This window comes from Sapajus apella, unplaced genomic scaffold, assembly GCF_009761245.1.
Source record: "Sapajus apella isolate SASKATOON/1434 unplaced genomic scaffold, GSC_monkey_1.0 scaffold23, whole genome shotgun sequence".
Classification (NCBI taxonomy): Eukaryota; Metazoa; Chordata; class Mammalia; order Primates; family Cebidae; genus Sapajus; species Sapajus apella.
In genome coordinates, this window is record NW_022436963.1 from 1,862,252 (window position 1) to 1,871,482 (window position 9,231).

Here is a 9,231-nt window from a genome sequence, read left to right on the forward strand (position 1 = left end):
AAGTCACCCAGCAGCTGACTTTTCAATAACTTGGAGTAGTAATAATTGACTGAGAGTAGCCAGGCTACTGGCTCATGCCTGTAATCCCAGAACTTTGGGAGGCTGAGGCAGGTGGATCACGAGATCAGTAGTTCAAGACCAACTTTGCCAAGATGGTGACCCTGTCTCTACTAAAAATACAAAAATTAGCCTGGAGTGGTGGCGGGCGCCTGTAATCCCAGCCACTCAGGAGATGAGGCAGAGAATTGCTTGAACCTGGGAGGCAGAGGTTGCAGTGAGCCAAAATCACTCCACTGCACTGTCTCAAAAATAATAGTTAATAATAATAATAATTGGCTGAGAGTTACTTAGAAAGAAAAGCAGCCCTGGAAAAATCTGAAAGCATAAAACTTTCCAACGACACAAGTCTGCAAACGGCCTGGCTACACACACCGGATTAGCCAGCGACCTAGTCCGCCAAACTATGAGGGAGGCGGCCTCTGCTGACCCCTGGCGGTCACCAGCGGGAGTCTGGCTGCGCGGTGACCCACCGACACGTTGCCCCGCCGGGTGGCTGGGTTGGTCGGTCACCCATGGTCGTGCGGCCGAGCCTTGAGGCTTCAGGACAGTCCTGGAAGTCTTCCTGGCAGATGCGTGGGAGGAAAGCGGACAGAAGGGTTGGAGGCGGGAGGGGAGAGGTCCCCCGGGATGGGTAGTCATCGTGCGCAGTGCGTACTGCAGGGAGCCAGCCAGACCCTCCACGGACTGCCTGACCTTGGGGGAAGCCCGGAGTAGAAGAAGGGGCCGGACCCCCAGACCCACCCTTGACTATGTGTTCTGAGAGCAAGTTTTACCCAGCTCCTCTCTATTCTCCCGATTAGTCTGAAGTCAAACTCAGCAGGGCATCCGAGGTCCCACGGCGCAGCGGCCCTGAGCTGGCATGGGCAATGGGCACGGAGCTACCCCGTCCTCAGGAAGCAGGAGAGGTGCTCAGCGGCCGAATCACCCAAATCACTGTCAATCTCCGCTGTGAAGTGGAAGCCGGAGAGGGAGGGAGCGTCTCCCGATGGAGGGTGTGAAGAGCCAGACTGGAGGAAGCAGAAAGACGGGTGTCACTGGGGACGTTCTGCGGGTGAGCCGAGGGCGGCTACCGCGAAGGAGACCCTGGCAGGTTGGGGCCCCGCGAGGGGCAAGGGCGAAGGAGTGCCACGGAGGGCTCGTTACAAGAGGACGCGGGACGGCTGCAGCTCTGAGGAGACCGGGCCTCGATGGCCAAAGAGTGGCAGGTCGGCGGAGGCGAGGGCCAGGCCCGGAGAGAGAGCAAAGCGGGAGAGCAGGCAAGGTGGAGGGCCACCGCGAGTGGGGGCCGCGAAGCGGTGGCCCAGGCGAGCGTAGGTGCTGGGTCGGCCTCGGCTCCCGCGCTGCGCCGCAGGACCGCCAGGAGGCGCCGCTGCCCCGCGAAGCCGTTCCGTCCTCTCCCGGCCACCGAAATCCCGCGCTCCGGCCTAGAGAGGCCCCGGAAGCGGCGGTGCAGCGCACTCCGAGGCCGTTTCCGGTTTCGGCTCGGCCAGGGAGGCCGGAGTTGTTGAGGGTACCCCGTGGGCGGGGCGTGGATGAGAGAACCTGGGGGAGGTGAAGAACTACTGGGTTGTCCAGGGAGTAGACAAGGGAGAAAAAAAGAAGAACTAGGGAGGGCCAGGAGCTGCGATGGGCAGGACCCAGGGCAGGTAGCACCCTGCAAAGTTTCACCCTGCGCAGCTGTCGGTCCACGGCTAAGCCTCCCGGCCTTTTACCTAGCAAAATGCCGTCCTGCTGAGGTCACTGGGGAGCCCACCGCTGGCCAAGACCCGGGGCAGAGCAAGGAAGGCTTCGTAGAGGTAGAGAGGTGCACAAAGGCGGGGAAGCAGACTGGGGACATTGGAATCCCCTTTAGACCGATCTTTAGGTGTTTGAGCAACGCCCATTTGGAGGGAAGGTTGAATGGGAACCAGCCAACCCAAACCTGCTGGAGAAGACAAAAAACTCACTCCCGTTATAAATGCCTCCCTCCCTCCCCCCCACCAGCTTCCTTCTCCCAGGAGACATAGGATAGCCCTGTCCCCACAGGCTTCACTCCATTACTCTCTAATGGTCCCCACCTCCTATCCTCCCATCTCTCTTACTCCTCATAGTAAACAGAAGAAACTTGAAAAATCAGATCATGGCCCGCAGCATGGCTCACACCTGTAATCCTAGCACTTCAAGAGGCCTAGGTGGGCGGATCACCTGAGGCCAGGAGTTCAAGACAAGCCTGGCCAACATGGCCAAACCCCATCTCTACCAAAAATACAAAAAATCAGCTGGGCGTGGTGTTGCATGCCAGTATCCCAGCTACTCGCTTGGAGACTGAGGCAGGGAAATTGCTTGAGCCTGGGAGACAGAGGCTGTGGTGATCCCAATTGAGCCACTGCACTCTAGCCTGTGTGACACGGTAAGACTGTGTCTCAAAAAAAAAAAAAATTCAGATCATGTAATTCTGCTTTAAGACCCTCCAGTTATTTCCCTTTACTTGAAATGCAATATAAACTTTCTTGCCCCATGGCAGAAATCATCTGCCCCTGCTGACCTCCGTCCCCTGGTGCTAGCCCACAGCCTGGCCTGTTGGCTTGGCATGCCGTGCTGGCCTTCATATTCGGGCCTTTGCACTGGCTGATATCGGAAGTTTTTTAGACTACATTGGGGGGGGGTTTCACTCTTGTTTCCCAGGCTGGAGTGCAATGGCGCAATCTCGGCTCACCACAACCTCCGCCTCCTGGGTTCAGGCAATTCTCCTGCCTCAGCCTCCTGAGTAGCTGGGATTACAGGCACGCACCACCACGCCCAGCTAACTTTTTGTATTTTTAGTAGAGACGGGGTTTCACCATGTTGGCCAGGATGGTCTCGATCTCTTGACCTCGTGATCCACCCGCCTCGGCCTCCCAAAGTGCTGCGATTACAGGCTTGAGCCACCGCGCCCGGCCAGGTTTTTAAAAAGCTTTTTCTACAACAGCCTGAAGTCACTCCTGACCAGGCCCATTCCCCTACCTCTGTCTGCTTGGCTTCGGTCGCAGCATTTGCTCCATGTAGTACCGGCAGGGCAATACTTGTGCGTCCAGGACTCAGTGACCAGCTTCCCTCCCATAACAGGTCCCTCCGCCCCTATTACTCTCTTGCTCCTAGTCACAATCTACAGGAAGCCCCTGAGCCCAGGTGCCAAGGTGCACCTTGCTTGGCTGCTTGCTGTTGCATCACCTTCATTAGGGCTGTTTTTACTCCTTCATTAAATTAAATTCCAGGAAGCAGTGCTAATGACAGCCCTAACGAGTCGCTGGAGAGGCTACCAGCCCCAGTCACGGTAAGGTGGACTAGGCAATAAGGTAATAACGTGAACAAAGCAGTAGCTCCTGGGGATAGAGTTGATTATCATTTTCCAGGCCCTCCAAGGACCCAGGGCTTCCCAGGGACGGTGGCCTTTGGAGGCTGTCTATGCAACAGGCACAGTGGCAGGTTGTACCATCAACTCTTCAAGGACAAAGAGAAGGAGGGAGGTTAAGTTTAGTCCTTGGCCCCAAAGGCCTGAGGGCTCCTGAGTTCTCTGCAGGGCTTAGGTAGCTCCTCTCCAGTCATACAGGAGCACTCTGAAGGCCAGGACCCGTTGGGTTTGTAGGGCTAGACATAGGTCACTGGCTTAGAGATGTTGGTGCCCCTACCTCAGCATTCCCTGGAGACTTGGGAACCCCCTATGTGGCTTGTTCCTCTGTGATGCCTCATGGCAGTTCCTTCTCACACCAGTGTCTTGCTCTCCCTATTCTGGCCGGGTTGGCCTCCTTTCTGGTTCAGGAGCATCCAGCTCTCCTTCCCACCCCAGGGCCCTTGCACTTGTTGCTTCCTCTGTTGTCACTCTCTTCTGGCTTGCTATAAGACTGGTCCTAAGCCGGGCACAGTGGCTCATGCCTGTAATCCCAGAACTTTGGGAAGTTGAGGCGGGTGGATCACTTGAGGTCGGGACTTCAAGACCAGCCTGACCAACATGGAAAAACCCCGTCTCTACTAAAAATACAAAAAAATTATCCAGGTGTGGTGGCTCATGCCTATAATCCCAGCTACTGAGGAGGCTAAGGCAGGAGAATCGCTTGAACCCGGGAGGCAGAGGTTGTGGTGAGCTGAGATCATGATTCAAGGTCCCCTCCTCAGACTGTCTTCTCCTGCACATACCTCCCAGTGGCTCTAGTGTCATCCCGTTGATTTCCTCTGAAATGGTGAAGTTCATTTCCCTGTTTGCTTGTTTGGTGTGTGTTCCTAGAGGACAGGGCCCAGCTGCCTCTTTTACCATAGGGTTCTCAGCACACTGGCAGGCAATATGTTCAGGGAACAGTGGTTGAACAGATGACCCCTCCCTCTGGATCCTCCTGTACTGCCTCCCAGCCCCCACCCCTGTGTCAAGTTGGGCCCCCTTGCCTAATCCAGATACTTATGGGTAAGGAATGCAGGGGCCTGAATTCTCCAGATCAAAGCCAATGATCTGGAAGGGGGTGGAGGACCAGAAAGGGAGACTTTGGGACCCAGGACCCCCAGGCTTGCAGGTTTTCCTCCTGGGGGAAGAGAGGCCTGGGAAGAGGGGTCTGGCAGGGAGCAGGGAGAGAGGGCAGAATAGCTGACTCCAGTCTCAGAACTGCCACTGGGCTAAGAGGCAGGAAGGGGAAAGCGCAGGAGATGCACCAGGAAGTGGAGCCTGCCTCAGGGCAGTAAGGAGGGAGTAAGCTGTGACCACTGAGGTCTGCGAGCAGTAGCTTCAAGGCTGTGATTGAGTAGTCACAGGTCCTTGGCCAGGGACTCGCTGTCACGTGGGAGCCATGGAGGTAGGGTGGTCAGTATCCTGAACTCTGGGCATCCCTGTGGGGTCCTACCTGGTCCTGGACTCTGGGCAGCGACAGGCACGCCCACCCTGAAACTGCCTTTGGGGAAGTGCTAGCAGCTTCCCCTTCCTGGAGCCTGCAGGCGAGGGTGTCACAGCCCACTGAGAGGGTCTTCGTTCCTCACCCCCCTTAGGGCTGCTGCTTAATAGGAACTCAGCCCATGCTGGACCTGCTCTGCGGCCTGTGGTGAACCCCAAGGCTATTCTGGCTGTAGGGGTGAGCCAGGAGCTGCCACTCTCCATTCCAGCTGAGGTGCCACCCTCAGCTCTGCTGAAGTCATTCCATTGTCCTTTATGGTCTACCCCAGGCGGTGTTGGGCCTGGTGGGCATGGGGACAAGTCATGCCTCCTCTTGTGCTCATGAGGCCCTGGCTAGGCAGCTACCCTCTGCCCCAAAAATGACCTCTCCTGAAAGGACTCCTGGACTCCTGAGTGTGAAGAAACCAGGATGCCCACAAGGTACCTCACTGATGACTGCGGCTGGGTCCTAGCCCACTCTAAACCTCAGCTGACTCAGCTGCAAAGCAAGGGGTTTGTTTCTCCAGCTCTCAGCCTTGATTTTCTCACTGGCTCTTCCCCAGACCTCCCCTCTCAGACCTATCACCCTGCCTTTGCAAGTACTCTTCCATCTTCTTACAATATTCTTCCTCACTGTTCTGCCTCTAGCACTTCCTGCATCATCTCAAAGAAAACTTCTTGACCTTCCCAGGCACCACTGGTTTCTCTCTTCTTTGCATATACAACTACATGAATATTTCCATAGGGCAGCAACTCCCAGCTCTAGGATAAAGAGACCCCTGGCAGGGTGGGGTAGAGTGTGTAATTCATTCATTTAATTTGACACGTATTTACCTGCCACCCTGCAAGAGGCCTGGAATCAGGGATATGAGTGGTACCTACCCACCACCAGAATAGTGGGATCTGGCTGGGGAAGGGGAAGCCCCAGGACAATGGGACTCAGAGAGGCTCAGCTCACAGCCAGGGAATGAAAGGTGGGGAGGAGGGATTAAATTACAGGGTAGGGGGATGGGAGGGAAGAGGCGGGGAATGGAGAGAACAAGGCAAGCCAGATAGTTGGAGTGCCAGCGTGTTGCAAGTGGAGGAACATGAGGTGGACCCTTGAGCGGGGACAGTCATAAAGCTTTACAGAAATGGCTATTATTGAGCCAGGCATGGTGGCTCATGCCTGTAATCACAGCACTTTGGGAGGCCAAGGCAGGAGGCTTGTCTGAGCCCAGGAGTTTGAGACCAGCCTGGGCAACATGGCGAGACGCCATCTCTATTTAAAAAAAAAAAAAAAAAAAAAAGGGCGGGCGCGGTGGCTCACGCCTGTAATCCCAGCACTGTGGGAGGCTGAGGTGGGTGGATCACAAGGTCAAGAGATCAAGGCCATCCTGGTCAACACGGTGAAACCCCGTCTCTACTAAAACTACAAAAAATTAGCTGGGCATGGTGGCGCGTGCCTGTAGTCCCAGCTACTCAGGAGGCTGAGGCAGGAGAATTGCCTGAACCCAGGAGGCGGAGGTTGTGGTGAGCCAAGATCGCGCAATTGCACTCCAGCCTGGGTAACAAGAGCGAAACTCCGTCTCCAAAAAAAAAAAAAAAAAAAAGGGCTGGGTGCAGTGGCTCACAGCTGCTGTAATCCCAGCACTTTGGCCAAGGCAGATGGATCATCTGAGGTCAGGAGTTCGAGACCAGCCTGGCCAACATGGTGAAATCTCATCTCTACTAAAAATACAAAAATGAGCCGAGTATGGTGGCAGGCACCTGTAATCCCAGCTATTTGGGAGACTGAGGCAGGAGAAAAACTTGAACCCAGGAAGCAGAGGTTGCGGTGAGCCTAGATCTTGCCACTGCACTCTAGCATGGCTGATAGAGTGAGACTCAGTCTCAAAAACAGAAATCACTACGATAGCCCCTCATATTTATTGAGGGCTTCCTATGTACCATGCACATTCTGCATGGTTTACGTGTTTCCTCCTGGAGTCCTGACATCTTGCCTGTGCTTTGGGCATGTATAACTGTTAGACCCATTTTACTGATGAGAAAACTGAGGCACAGGAAGTTTCTGATACTTGTCCAAAGTAAGAAATAGTTGGCAAGTTTGGAGACTGCTCCTCAGAGTCTCTGCTGCCAGCTGCCAGTCTCCTGCAGAGTCCAAACCACTGTGTGGGGCCGTTATCTATCCCCAGGGAACTGGGGAACCACAGATTTCCAAGGAAGGGAGTGATGTGATTTCTTTCTTTCTTTGTTTTTTTTTTTTTTTTTTTTTTGAAATAGAGTCTTGCTCTGTTGCCCAGGCTGGAGTGCAGTGGCTTGATCTCGGCTCACTGCATCCTCTACCTCTCGGGTTCAAGTGATTCTCCTGCCTCAGCCTCCTGAGTAGCTGGGATTACAGGTACCTGACACCACGCCTGGCTAATTTTTGTATTTTTAGTAGAGACACAGTTTCACTATGTTGGTCAAGCTGGTCTCGAACTCCTGACCTCATGTCCACCCACCTTGGCCTCCCAAAGTTCTGGGATTACATGTGTGAGCCACCACACCTGGTGATGTGATTTCTTTCAGTAGGATATCCTTGGCTGCCATGTGGAGGATGGATTGTAGGGGAAACAGGAGAGCCAAGGAAGAGCTTAGAGTCCTAGACTGGGAGATAGTGGGGACAGAGAACAGATACAGATTGCAGGAGAAATTGAGATAGGGAAGAGGCTGATGGCATATAGGGGTAGGGGAGGGGGGTTGTTGCTGTGGCTGGTTGGGGGACCATGAAGTGATGGAGAGCCTAGGAACAGGGGTCAATGGGATGGGATGTACCCAGTTCTGGACAGTGTGTGTTTGAGGTGCCCAGGTGTCTGGGGGAGGTTTCAGAGCAGTGGTGGACATGGGGCTGGCAATCAAGGAAGTGGAGAGGACCCTGTGGGGTTCTGAGCCCCCAAAGTGGGAGGCGTATGACTGGAGTGGCAAGCAGAGGCCTGGCCATAGCCCTGGGGATCCCATGGAGACGGAGAAGGAGCAGCCAGCTGAGTGGAAGCAAGGGTTGCTGGACTCTCTGGGAAGAGCACAGGACTGGAAAGGAGTAGCTAACTGGCAGGAAGGGTGGGATAACCACAGGACCTGTCCTGGGGCTGGGGAAGGCCAGGCTCCATCCTGCCCTGCTTCCATAGATTGGGGTCTGTGTTGTGCCCACCTACTGAGAGCTGGGCCTCCAAGGGGCTGACAGGTTCTCCCTGTTGCCTGGCAACTGTGAGAGCTGTTGGCTGTTGCTAGGAGCAGGCTAGAGAGGCCAGAGGAGGGAGGATGGGCTCTCAAGCCTGGGGCGGGGCAACGTGTGAAGGGAAGGGGAGGGGCCCACCTTGGAAGCCAGTTTGTAGTCTGTGCGTGGACAGACTGTATTCTTGGCCATGTGCACCCATTTCTGTAGGGTGTTCTGTGGATTTAAGGCATGTTGGAGGCTGACCTATGTGTGGGTGTATACAGCATATCTGTGTCCCTGGTGGGCATTATGTATCCTCAACATGTTTCACGCCCATGGCAGGGCCTGCCTGAGCTTCAGAGCAGTGGTGGACATGGGGCACCATATCCCATGTCTCAGGTCAGGAGGGAGCCCTGAGGGAGTCATTGGAGGACTTCCAGGACAATGACTCCTTATCAAGAGAAACATTCAGATAGGGATATGCAGACACTCCAGGGAGAATAGCCAGCCTGGGGAATTGGGACAAAATGTGTACCAAGCTTTGTTTGTTTGTTTGTTTGTTTGTTTGTGACAGAGTCTCACTCTATTGTCAGGCTGGAGTGCAGTGGTGTGATTTCAGCTCACTTCAACCTCTGCCTCCTAGGTTCAAGCGATTCTCCTGCCTCACCTCCCGAGTAGTTGGGATTACAGGTGCACGCCACCACACCCAGCTAATTTTTGTATTTTTAGTAGTGACAAGGTTTCACCATGTTGACCAGGCTGGTCTTGAACTCCTGACCTCAAGAGATCTGCCTGCTTCGGCCTCCCAGAGTGCTGGGATTACAGGCATGAGCCACCATTCCTGGCCAAAATGTGTACCAACATTCTAAGTAGTCTGTGCTAAACAGCGGGCTGTTGTTTGCAAGTACCCTGTCTTGCTTCAGGGACCTTCCCTGTCTTTGGGCTGGGGCCTCCTGGCCTCATGGCACTGGGGCCACACAAAACGCCTTAGTGAGTAATATTTGGCAGACCCTTCCAATGTCCAGTCGAGGTTGGGGCTGTGGGCTCCTCCTGGAGCGCAGGATCAGAAAGACTTGAAATGTTCAGCTAGAACCACTGCTGCCTCCATCCCAGCTTTGCCTGGCCA